The 12416-nt window shown below is 44.1% G+C and overlaps 1 protein-coding gene across 1 annotated transcript in view; it reads right to left on the bottom strand.

Annotated features, from left to right (window-relative positions):
• ATP10A (ATPase phospholipid transporting 10A (putative)) overlaps positions 1-12416 on the bottom strand; it is a 158873-nt gene that overhangs the window by 70620 nt on the left and 75837 nt on the right. The gene's annotated exons all lie outside the window — the stretch shown is intronic.

The raw sequence follows: 12416 nt of genomic DNA, 5'->3' as shown, positions 1-12416 counted from the left end.
TGGAGTCCTCAAAGGAAGGGGAGGATATGAAAAATATTTCAATAAGTAATGGCCAAAAAGTTTCCAAACTTGATGAAAACCATAAATTGACAGATCCAAGAATTTCAAGCCCAAAAATAACAAAGAAAACTACAAAGGCACATCATAGTCAATTTGCTCAAAGCCAACAACAACAACAAAATCTTAAGAGCAGCTATGTTATGTACAAAGGAACAAAAATAAAGATTACAGCAGATTTCTCACTGGAAACAATGTAAGCAAGAAGACAGTTGAGCAGCACCTTTAAAGCACTGAAAGAAAAGATACTGTCAACCTAGAATTCTACACTCAGTAAAGTTACCTTTCAAAAAGAAAGGCAAAACAAAGATGTTTTCACCTATACAAAAGCTGAAAAAAATTCATCACCAGCAGATCTACACTACAAGAAGTGTTAACTGTTCAGGCAGAAGGAAAATGATACCACTTGGAAACATGGCTCCACACAAAAGAATGAACTACACAGGAAATGGTAACTACATGGGTGAGTATAATTAAAAGATTTTCTTTTTATTATATAAATCTCTTTAATATATGTGTATAAACAAAAAATAATAGCAAGGTGTTGTGGTGTCTATAACACATATAAAAGTAAAATGTATGATGATGATATGATAAAGGCTGCAAGAAGAGAAATGGAAGTAAACCATTGCAAGGTTCTTTTTTTCTCTATTTGAAGTGTGATAATATCATTTGGGATAGACTGTGATGAGTTAAAGATGTATCCTATAAACCCTGAAGTAACTTCCAAAAGAACAAAACAAAGAGTTACAGCTAATAAGACAAGAGAGAGTACAGACAAAGAAGAAAAAGGGAACAAAGAAAACAAATATCAAGATCATAGGCTAACCATGTCAGCAATCACACTAAATCACACTAGATGCAAAACCTTAAAAGGCAGAGATTGTCAGAAAGGATTTTAAACAAAGGCAAGAAACAACTCCATGCTGCTTACAAAAAACACACTTTAAAAACAAAGACACATAAGTTAAAAACAAAAGGTTGGCATGTTAATACCAGTTGAAAGAAAGCTGGAGTGGCTATATTACTGTCAGACTAAGTAAACTTCAGAGCAAAGAACAGTGCCAGGGATAAACAAGGTCATTTCATAGTGATAAAGGGGTCAAAATTCCCCAAACAATGAATCTTGAAAATAAATAAAGCAAAATTGATAAATCTGCAAAGAAAAATAGACAGATCTACAATTATACTCAGAGGTTTCCTTAGCCCTTTTCAATAATTCATAGAACAAGTGGGCATACCATTAGCAAGGACATAGAGGATTTGAACACCACCACCAACCAGAATGACTTGTTTGACAATTATAGAACATTCCACCCAAAAACAGCAGAATTCACACTATTCTCAAAAGAGCACATGGAGCATTTACCAAGATAGACCATATTCTAGGTAATAAAACAAGTATCAATAAATTTAATATAGTTCAAGTCATACAAAATATGTTCTCTGACCACTATGCAATTAAGTTAAAAATCAATAACAAAGAACAAATAACAAATGCCCACATGTTCAGAAATAAAATAACATATTTCTAAATAACCTATGGGTCAGAAAGGAAATTAGAAAGTGTTTTGAACTGAATGAAAATGAGAACACAAATACGTGGTATTCCATTAAAGCAAAACATAGGGGGGAAATTTATAGCACTAAATTCCTGATTAGAAATGAAAAATGATCTCAAGTCAGTGACCTCAGATTTAATCTGAAGAAACTAGAAAAAGAAGAATAAATTAAATTCAAAGTAAGCAAAAGAGTGATAAAAATCAAGTTGGAAATCAATGACATAGAAAACAGAAAAGCGGTAGACAAAATCAACGAAATCAAAAGCTTTCTCTTTGAGAACATCAATAAAATTGATAAACCTCTAGCCAGACTGATAAAGAAAAAAAAAGAGACAAGACACAAATTACCTATATTAAGATTGAGCAAGTATGAACAAACATTGCCAATAAATTCAACAAATTAGACACAAAGGGGAAAACTCCTTAAAAGACAAACTACTAAAACCCACTGAAGAAGAAATAGGTAACCTGAACAACCATGTATCTATTAGAAAATTGAGATATGATACGATCCTCTATATAGAAAGTCTCAAGGAATCCTCAAGAAACATACTACAGTTAATAAATTCAGCAAAGTTGCAGGGTACAAGATGAACACACAAAAATCAGCCGTTTCTATACACTAGAAACAAACATTCTGAAAATGAAATTAATAATGTTATTCCATTATAATAGCATCTAAAAGAATAAAATATCTGGGAATAAATTTAACCAAGGAGGTTAAAGACTTAAGTACTGAAAACTACAAAATATTGCTGAAATAAATTAAAGAATACCTAAGTAAATGAAAAGACATCCTGTGTTCATGGATAGGAAGACTTAACATCATTAAGATGCCAGTACTACCCAAAATGATCTACAGATACAATTCAAACCTCTGTCAAAATGCCAACAGCATTTTTCACAGAAATGGAAAAGTCAAACTTCAAATTCAGGTGGAATTGCAAGGGACCCCAAACAGCCAAAACAATCCTGAAAAAGAAGAATGAAGTTTGAGGACTCACACGTCCTGATTTCAAAACTTACTGCAAAGCTACAGTAATCAAAGTAGCGTGGTACTGGCATAAGGACAGACATGTAGACCAATGAAATAGAATACAGAGCCCAGAAATAAATCTTCACATATATAAGTCAAATGATTCTTGAAATAGATGCCAAGACTGCTCAATGGGGAAAAAACAGTCTCTTCAACAGACAGTGCTGTGACAACTGGATATCCTTACGCGAAGAATAAAGCTGGACCCCTACCTCACACCATATACAAAACTTAACTCAAAATGGATCAATGATCTAAATATAAGAGCTAAGACCATAAAATTCTTAGAAGGAAACATGGGCATAAATCTTCCTGACCTTGGATTTAGCAATGGATTCTTAAATATGATAACAAAAGCACAAGCAACAACAAAAAAATTGATAAAATGGATGTCATCAAAATTTTAAAAATTTGTGAATGAAAGGATATTATCATTAAATTGAAAAGAAAACCTACAGAATGAAAGAAAGTACCTGCAATCACATACCTGATAAAGGTTTAGTGCCCGGGATATATAAAGAACTCTTACAACTCAAAAACAAAAGACAACCACCTATTCAAAAACTGGGCAAAGAACTTGCACAGACAACCATCCAAAAAATATATACAAATGGCCAATAAACACATGAAAAGATGCTTAATATTATTAGTCATTAGGAAAGTGGAAATAAAAAGCACAATGAGATACCACTTCACATCTACTAGGATGGCTACCTTTTTTTTTTTAAGGAAAATAACAAGTGTTGGCAAAGATCTGGAGAACCTGAAACCTTTATACATTGCTGGTGGGAATGTAAAATGTGCAGTTGCTGTGGAAAAGAGTTTGGTGGTTCCTCAAAAAGCTAAACATAGAATTACCATATGACCCAGCAATTCTACTCCTAATTATAAACCCAAAAGAACTGAAAACAGAGACTCAAAGAGAATTTGTACACCAATGTTGATTGAAGCATCATTCACAATAGCCAAAAGGTGGACACAACCCAAGTGTGCATCAACAGATAAATGGATAAACAGAATGTGGTACATACATACAATGGAATACTATTCAGCCATAAAAAGGAATAAAGCTCTGATACATGCTACAACATGGATGGAACTTGAAACATAACAGTAAGTGAAATAAGTGACACAAAAGGACAAATATTGTACTATTGCCTTTAATGAAATATCTAGAATAGGCAAATTCACAGAGACAGAAAGTAGATCAAACGTTGCCAGGGGCTGGGGGAATAAGGAGTTATAGCTTAATAGTTACAGAGTTCTGTTTAGAGAGATGAAAAGTTTTGGAAATAAATAGTGGTGATGGTTGTATAACATTGTGAATGAAATTAATGTCATTAAATGGTACATTTAAAAATAGTAAGAAGGCTAATTTTATATTATATGTATTTTACCACAATTAAAATAAAAATACTGGCTGACCACTCACGATACCAAATGTTGTTCAGGATATGGAGGAATCAGAACTCTCACACAAGCTGGTGGGAATGTGAAACGGTGCAGCCAGTTTGGAAAGCAGTTAGCAGTTCTTAGAAAGTAAAACGTACACCTACCATACATTGCAGCTATTCTACTCCTGGGTATTTTATTTATGTAAGAGAGATAAAAGCCCATTTCCATACAAAGACCTATACATGAATTTTCATGGCACCTTTATTTGTAACAGCCAAAAACTGTAAACAACCCAAATGTCTACCAACAGATGAATGCATTGAGATAGATAAACGAGATATATCAATATGAAGGAATACTACTGGCAGTGAAAAGAAACAAATTATTGATATTACTGTACTGAGAGAAAAAGTACATACTATACGATTCCATTTATATAAATCTCTAGAAAATCCAAAATAATCTATAGTGACTGAAAGAAGATCACTGGTTGTCCACAGGCTCAGGGAGGGGTGGGAGAGAGGGATCACAAACTCTTAGGGACGATGGATATGTTCACCGACTTGACTGTGGTGCTGGTTTCCCTGGAGTACACATATGTCAAAACTCATCAAACTGTCCACTTGAAATATGTGCCATTTACTGTATGTCAATGACACCCCAATGAAGCAGTTTTAAAAATGAAAACGCAGCTGAAGTTTGCAAGCGATAATTAGCTAGCAAAAGTTTTTTATTTTCTCCCGTGGCACACAAATTTCCCCTAACTTTTTATTTTTGGAATGAGTCTTACAGAGCAGCTAAAAACGGCCACTTAATGAAGACTACCCTTTAGGAGGCACAGTCATTTGACTTCTCCGAGGCTATGTCCACCTTAGGAAAAGAGAAACTTACTTCTGTAAGAAAATAATGGTTCTTCCACCTGCCCTTAGTTCATTCTCCAGCAAAACCAACCTGCCCAGAGTGGGGGCTTTACTTTTACAAGCCTAAGTTCCTTGCACGTGGAATTCCTAAAATAAATTATTTTCACTGGGACTCGGCATCCTTTTAATTTTAGATCATTAATTTAACATCTGCTTATTTGTTTGTCTCCTGAATAGTATCAACTGGTGAGCAGGACTCAGCCCAGATGACAGCAGACGGGTCGGGCTCCTGTTGTGGCAGCAGCTCACTCTCCCTGGGTCCCAGGACTCGCTTCCTCCCGCCGACTGGCTCCCCAGCCTCTCTTCAAGCACTATACTCCCTGAGCCTCCATCACCAGCTCAATAGGCTCTCAGTGCCCCTCCTGTCTAAACCTTTCCATTACCTGAGGCTCAGCTCGGCTCCCACTCACAACCCTTCTGATCCCGGCCCCCAGGAACATCCACAGTATACCTGGTCCACTGCAGACCCACCTAGCAACTAAATACCGCACTGTCTTTTACTGAGCACATGCCATGTGCCAGGAACCATGTCTTAATTGGCCTCCAATCTTTACAACAGCACTACAAGGAAAGTATTTTCTCATCCACTTGACACAGATCAAGAAACTGGGACCCAGAGGGGATGTAACTGGTCCCAGGCAGAGTTTGATAGGAAGTCTTCCCCCTTTGGAGGCATCACTGTTCTTCTTTGTGCTCCTTCATGCCCCCAGGGTCAGTGTCCAGCTTGGTGGGAGTGGAGGAAGGGGGCTCCCGCTCACGGAGAACTGTGCTGTGTCTGCTGCTCTCATGCATGCTTCCTTTGCTCCTCCACTGTTGGCACCACAGGGTTAAAAACCTGAGTAAATAAACCCCTTTGTTATCCAAGGATCTGAAGTCAGACAGCAATTCTCCTCCTGGCCAAACAGCCTTGCCTCCCTGCTCCCTCTGCAGCCTTCAGTGCACCTCCTGGGGCAGCCGGCAGTTGTGGTTCTGTCCTTCTAGGGCAGAGGGCAGGAGACTCTCGGCTCCTGCTGGACACAGAGTCAGCTGGTGGTGCAGTTTACCTAATCCCCGCCAGGCTCACCCTTACACGCTCTTAGGCAACTGCCCTGGTTCATCCAGATCAAAGCAGAGGAAAAGTGAGAAACAGAAGAGCACAGAGAGGGGTGCCCTAGCTCTGTCTCTAAGGCTCCCCTTGTCATATACATGTGTGATCCACCCGTGACCAGCAGACAGCGATGCCCACACCCCCGTCCACCCGTGCTGGCCTCTGACGAGATCCACCACGCAGCAGCAAGCGAGGAACAGAACTTCTGTTGATACTCATTTTCAATCTCATCCAGAAATGTTTCTCTTGTATGATATACTTCATGATGTACCTAAAGTAGAGTATAGTAGTAATTTGACCCACAAAAACAGCAATGGTTCAACCTAATACCCAGAATTTAACTTACAAGGAAATAAGCACATACCGCAGGGAGGATATGCGTTCGGGCACTGGTTACCAGTTAGGGTGCGTGAACAAGTTTGGGAACCGGTGACCTCGCTGGGAATCCCAGGTCTCCCCCGCACCGGCCATGTGCCTGCCAGCAAATCGCTGCATCTTTTGATTACCTGCAGGGAGTTTGATTCCCGCATGTGGATGTAAAGTGGGCACCATGGTAGTCCTGTCTCATGGAGTGAGGATTAACAGGACACAGATACGAAATGATTAGCCTGGTTAAAGGTGGCAGTGAAGACAGGCCCCTTGTGGGGGATCCAGCCCAGGCTGAGCACTTGGAGGTGACAGAGCAGGAGATGGGGTGAGTGGGGCCACAGGGAACCCAGAGGAAGCCCTAGAGAGACTCTCAGGCCTTCCTTCCCTGGGGGAGGCTCCTGACACATCCAAATTGCCCACATTTTGTCCAAACTGATGACGGCCAATCATTCTCTGGGGCACAAACCCTTCTAGGCCACAGGGCCCTCTGTGTTATCATGAGCACACTCTCATCTCACAGCTGCTGGCTGACAACGAAGCCTGGAGCTTCCTCCCAGGAAGGAATTCTGCCCCCAGCTCCCTCCCCCGCTCCCCCACCAGGGTAGGACATATTACCATCTTGATCATGCAGGAGAGTCTAATTTAAATCTTCCCTGCCCAAGTCCACCCTCCTGAGTTCTACTCTTCACAAAGCTGGACCTCTGACGGCAGTGTGAGGAGGCAGACAAGACCGGCCTCAGCTGAAGCCCAAATCCAGCACTTCTTGCCACGCATCTCACTCTGAGAAGCTGATTTCCCTTCCCTGCTTCTTGGCTGCTGCATTTGTAAAACGGGAATATCGACAGAAGCAAAACCATCAGGTTGTTGAGGGTTAAACCCTGGGGGCCTGGCACACCGTGAGGCCACAGCGGGGTGCTATGGTTGGATGCTGTGGTGACTGGGCACAGCTGCCCGTGTAGCTCTGTTGTCTCCCCACCCCACACCATTGCAACGCCCTTGCCCTCTTTCATAAAAAGTAGTCACAGAGCGGGGGCAGGAGGGGCCTCAAGACCTTAGGGTCCAATGACATCCATTTCTAGACAGGAAACAACTTTTGGTCTGGGAGAGCAGAGACCTGGTCAAGGTCTCATGGCTGTGTCACAGCCGGTCTCCCCACTCACTGCCTCCTGAAACCACAGCTCCATTCCCTCCCACTTCCGCTCCCTCAGGAGACCTTGGGATTGCATCATCCCTCTCTAGCCATTAGTCAGCCTCAGAAGCAGAACAGTCCCTGCTCAAAGGGCTGTCAGGCCTAAGCAGAAGTTCCAGAACTGCCTCCCCTCCTTTTTACTTTTCACATTATCTCCAGGGAAAACCCCAAAAGATCCCAAGTAAACGCATGTGATGTTAATTTTATGTGTCAACTTGCCTGGCCACAGGGGTGCCCAGATTAAACATTGTTTCTGGGTGTGTCTGTGGGGATGTTTCCGGATGAGATTAACACTGGAATCGGTGGACTCCGTGAAGGAGATTTCCCTCCCACACTCCAGTAGGCATCATCCAATCCCTTGGGGGCCTGAACAGAACAAAAGGCAGAGGAAGGAGGAATTTGCCCGTTTTTCCTGCCTCACTGATTGAGCTGGACATCCTCTCATCCTCTGCCCTGAGCCTGGGATTTACACCACTGGATCCCACGGTTCTCAGGCCTTCAGACTCAGACTGAATTACACCACTGGCTTTCCTGGGCCTCCAGCTTGCAGACGCCAGATCACGGGATTTCTCAACCTCCACAATCAAGTGAGCCAATTTCTATAATAAATCTTTCTCTCTAGATATAGATAGCTAGATAGATCTCCACATATATACATATCTATATATCTCTATTTCTCTCTAGAGATCCATCTATCTATAATAGAGACAGAGATTTACTATAGATATTGGTTTACATATATATATATATAGAGAGAGAGCGAGCTAGCAAGATATCTATATGAGAGAGAATTTCTCTCTCTCTCTCTCTCACTGGTTCTGTTCCTCTGGAGAACTCTTATACAATGCACAACAACCTTTTAGAGTCTGTCACCCTTTCTGAGTACTCCCAGAGACCTAAGTACATCTTCTTCCCAAAACAGCCTCCTGGGCCTGAGATCAGTGGGTATGAACCAGGCAGAGGCTGGGAAGAACAGAGTTTCTATAAGTAGTTCCACCCTTGGTGCTTTCTGCCAAAGATAGCCGCCCAAGTTTCAGCTGACCAAGGGGGCAAAAATCATCATTCTCAGGGCAGGCACCTCCTAATGGGAAAGCTGCAAGTCTCTATGTAAGTATCTATGCTCGCACACATACATGCACAGGTGAACACTCATGTCAGTCACATGGGTGTGCTGTGTGTCTGCAGCTTATCCTTACATTTTAAACATTAACAACCAAGTATACTTGTTATATATTTTAATCTTGTGTGTAATATTTCTGGAGGCCTTAGAGTGTGGAATTTTAAAAAACAGGCAGTTCCTGAGAAGAGGCTAGACTGCAGGCACAGAGGAAGTCCCCGAGGCTGCCCAAGTTCACACCTAGAGGAGAACCGGGACCCTGAGCAAAGGAGGTCTAAGGCAGGCTACGGATGATATTCCAAAATGCTGGTGTCTCCTAAAGCTGTGCCCACTCTAGGAGGTGGTGGACTGAAGGAATTTCACCAAGGCAGACACAATGAATGAAGAGCCAGCTGTATGAAGCAAGACAGTTCAGACGTGGAGCAGCATTTGGGGGCGCAGAGGGGCTTCCTTAGGAGGCCAGCTGACAGCGGTCCTCATTTGGGAAAGCTGGAGGGAACAGAGGCTGCCGGTTCAATGAAGTCCAAGACACAGCACCCGCTGTAGAAGGATTCACCCCAGGAAGCACTGAGGATAATTAACTACTGTGCAGATCTGAGCCGGCCAGCACAGGCTCCTCCCCCACGCATCAATCCATCAGTAATGCGAATAAGCAGTCCTGAAATTACATCCATGAGAGAATATCACTCAACTTTATTTTATCCAGAGTTGTTGAAAGCACATGTTTTGTAGAAGGTGATCTATGTTTGTGATTTTTCTTAAAAAAGAAGTATCTTAATTAGTGAATTATGGAAATATCAACTCTGTCACGAGGGCAAGAACAACAAAGAGACTGATTCTTATCCTACTTGTGTCTGGAAAACAGATGAAATAATTACAGAAGAATAAGTATTTATGTCCATGTGTAAATCCTACACTGCATGGCTTCTCAAACACGAATCCCCTGCAGACCTTGTCAAAACGCAGATCCTGCCTCTGCAGGGCTGGGTGAGGCCTGGGACTCTGCATTTCTCACTGGCCCAGGTGAGGGCAAAGTTGTTGCTCTGCTCATCAACCTCTGGAACCAGGACCTAGGAACACATGGAATTACGTGCAAATAGTTTTTCAATCTAAGATCCGTGATGCAGTATGGGTTTCCAGGACCAAAGATGTTCCCTTTCTGGCAATCTCAGCCATCCGTAACTTTCCCTTGCTGAAACACAAGGGTTGTCACCAAGGACGGCTCTATCTGTGATACCAGAAATTGTACAGGCTCCACCCTCAGACGCAAGGGTGCCAAGAGCTAATGGCTCTAGCCTGCCAATTGCAGAGGGTAGTCCTGCAGTGTGCCTGGTGAACACTTGTGAGGAGGCAGGAGAAACACTGGACATCAATTAGGGCTTGCTTCTAGATTATTTTCCTTTGTAAGAGCAGCCTTTCTAACAGTCCTCTGGTTTGAGGTGGGCATCTCTGAAGAGGCCCGGCGGCCCCATGGACCCTCATAATGAAGTCAGCCCTGCCCTGTGGGGCGGTGCATCTGCTGAGCTCAGCCACGGCCCAGGCTCCTGGGCTGCAGTAGAGATTGGTCTGACAGCCACTGTCACATCAAGTCAATGTCTTCCTTTCTTCTGTGGAATATCTGCTAATAACCACAATAGGTAACAAAAGAATTCCCTCTAAAACCAGAACTTTCCTTAGAGGCGTGTGGTCCTGACCCTGCAGTTGAGTCAACCAGCAGCCCCCAGGTGTTGGTTTTGTCCTACTTTCTCCCGTGCTCTTGCACCAAGGAGGCTTGGGTTAAAGCCACAGACTCGGTAGGTATTCCACAACCCACAGGCCACAACCCATAGGTCGGCACTCTGCCTGTGGGGAACTTGCTCTCGCCACAGTGTTAAAGCTGCCCTCCTCTTGGGCACAGCTGGGTGGTGACTCCCGCAGCCCCAGGGAAGGGGTCAATGATGCAGTCTCTTCTTTCCCAGAACCTTGGACAATCCAACTGGCAATGGAACCCTCCAGCCTGTGTGGACTCACTGAGCCCAAGGCAGTGTGTCCCAATTCAGACAGACCTATCGTGTTTATTAACCGGCTTTTCTGCACAGAGAGGTGAACCCTTCTCCCTGTAACCTGGTCTGCAGGGGCCACTCCCACTCTTCCTCCAGAGGCCCTTCAAGGACAGCGGCAGGGGCAGGGGCAGAGCCAGTGATAAGAACAGCCACCCCCGCTGAGCAATGGCCCGCCAGGAGAGAAGGACCTCTGACACTGCTCCCATTTTGCATATGTTGAAACTGAGGCCCAGAGAGGTCATATGACTCTCCTGGGTCACAAGCTACCCAGTGCAAGGACCCAAAGCCTGCTGTCCATGCTGCTCTGCCGCCAGCCTGTCTTTAAGTGCCGTGTGCTGTGACCAAGCTTGCCCAGGCTCCTCCTTATCAAACCCTCCACTGTCCAGCCACTTCTTCCTCCCCAGGCCCTTGCTCCTCCTAAAATAGAGCATTCCTCTGATTCGGCAAGAAGGGGTGAAAGGAGCTGGCCTCACTGAGGCAGATGGGGAAGCTGAGAAGACAGGAAGCCGCACACCACTCCACAGGCCAGGGGAGGCACGGCTTTATTTCTACTTCGCATGAACTGAAGGGCTGCAACATTGAGTCAGCTTCCCCATCTCTGCTAGCCTCTACTATAATTGGGTTTTTCTCCTAGAAATTCGTGGAAGGGGTGGGCCAGGCAGCACTGACACGCACAGAGGATTCCCCTCCATGATTACCAAGTAACAGGCAGAGCGTGGGGGTGGTGACCGGGGAGCCTAGGAGGCTGGGCCTATTCCTTCCCTGCTGATTTAGGCAGCCTTCAGCAGAATCCAGCTCTGCTCCACTCAATAGCTCAAATGACTTAACCAGTGGTTCCTTGAGGGAAGAGATTTTTTTCTGTTTTAATTACAGTGCCGGGCACACATAAGTGCTTAAAAAATCTGTGAGCAATAAATGAGCCTTTCAGAGCCTCCCATTTGCTTCCTCAATCACACCCCGTGGATACTGCCACCCTCTGAGGGGTGGGGGGGCAAGGCGGCACCCCCAGCACTGCCTCCCCTCTCCACTCTGGCTGCTCCTCACACGAGGAGGGTAGAAAGCAAAGACACGGCGAGGGCTCAGTTCTCTCTCCACATCTTGGCTAGATCTCTAAAGGTGATAGGTTGCCATGTAATTTAAAAGCCCCAATGCAGCATCACTGTGGCCATACATGATCCAAGATGCTCCAGTGCGGTACCCACACCAAGATGCAACTACTTCCTGTCCTTGCTATCTGGTAACAGCAGCGAGCACTAAGCACGCACAGCAGGCCTAGACAGGTCATCTCATCTCCCTGCCAACAGCCCCAGGAGGGTCCCTCATCACCCCCATCTTACCAGCCGGGAGGCATAAAGAGAGGTCCTCACCCAAGCCCCCATCAGCAACAGAGCCAACTGCAGCCCAGGCCTTTCTATCCCAGATAGAAAGTGTCTTGCTTGACTACAGGGTGTCCACCAAGCCTCAGCAAAGCCTCCTGGAATGAAGCCAGGACTAGAGCTACAGCTTGGTAAGGCACAGTCGGAATGCACCCTAGAAATAATCTAGTCAGGGTTTTGTCACACTTTAAACCAGTGGAACTCTCTCATCAACAAAATCTTAAGAGGAACCCATAAAAATGTGTATGTCTATGTATATCCATATC

Source organism: Ceratotherium simum, chromosome 3 (genome assembly GCF_057802395.1).
Source record: "Ceratotherium simum simum isolate JZ-2026a chromosome 3, ASM5780239v1, whole genome shotgun sequence".
Lineage (NCBI taxonomy): Eukaryota > Metazoa > Chordata > Mammalia > Perissodactyla > Rhinocerotidae > Ceratotherium > Ceratotherium simum.
This window is presented reverse-complemented; position numbering and strand designations above follow the sequence as displayed.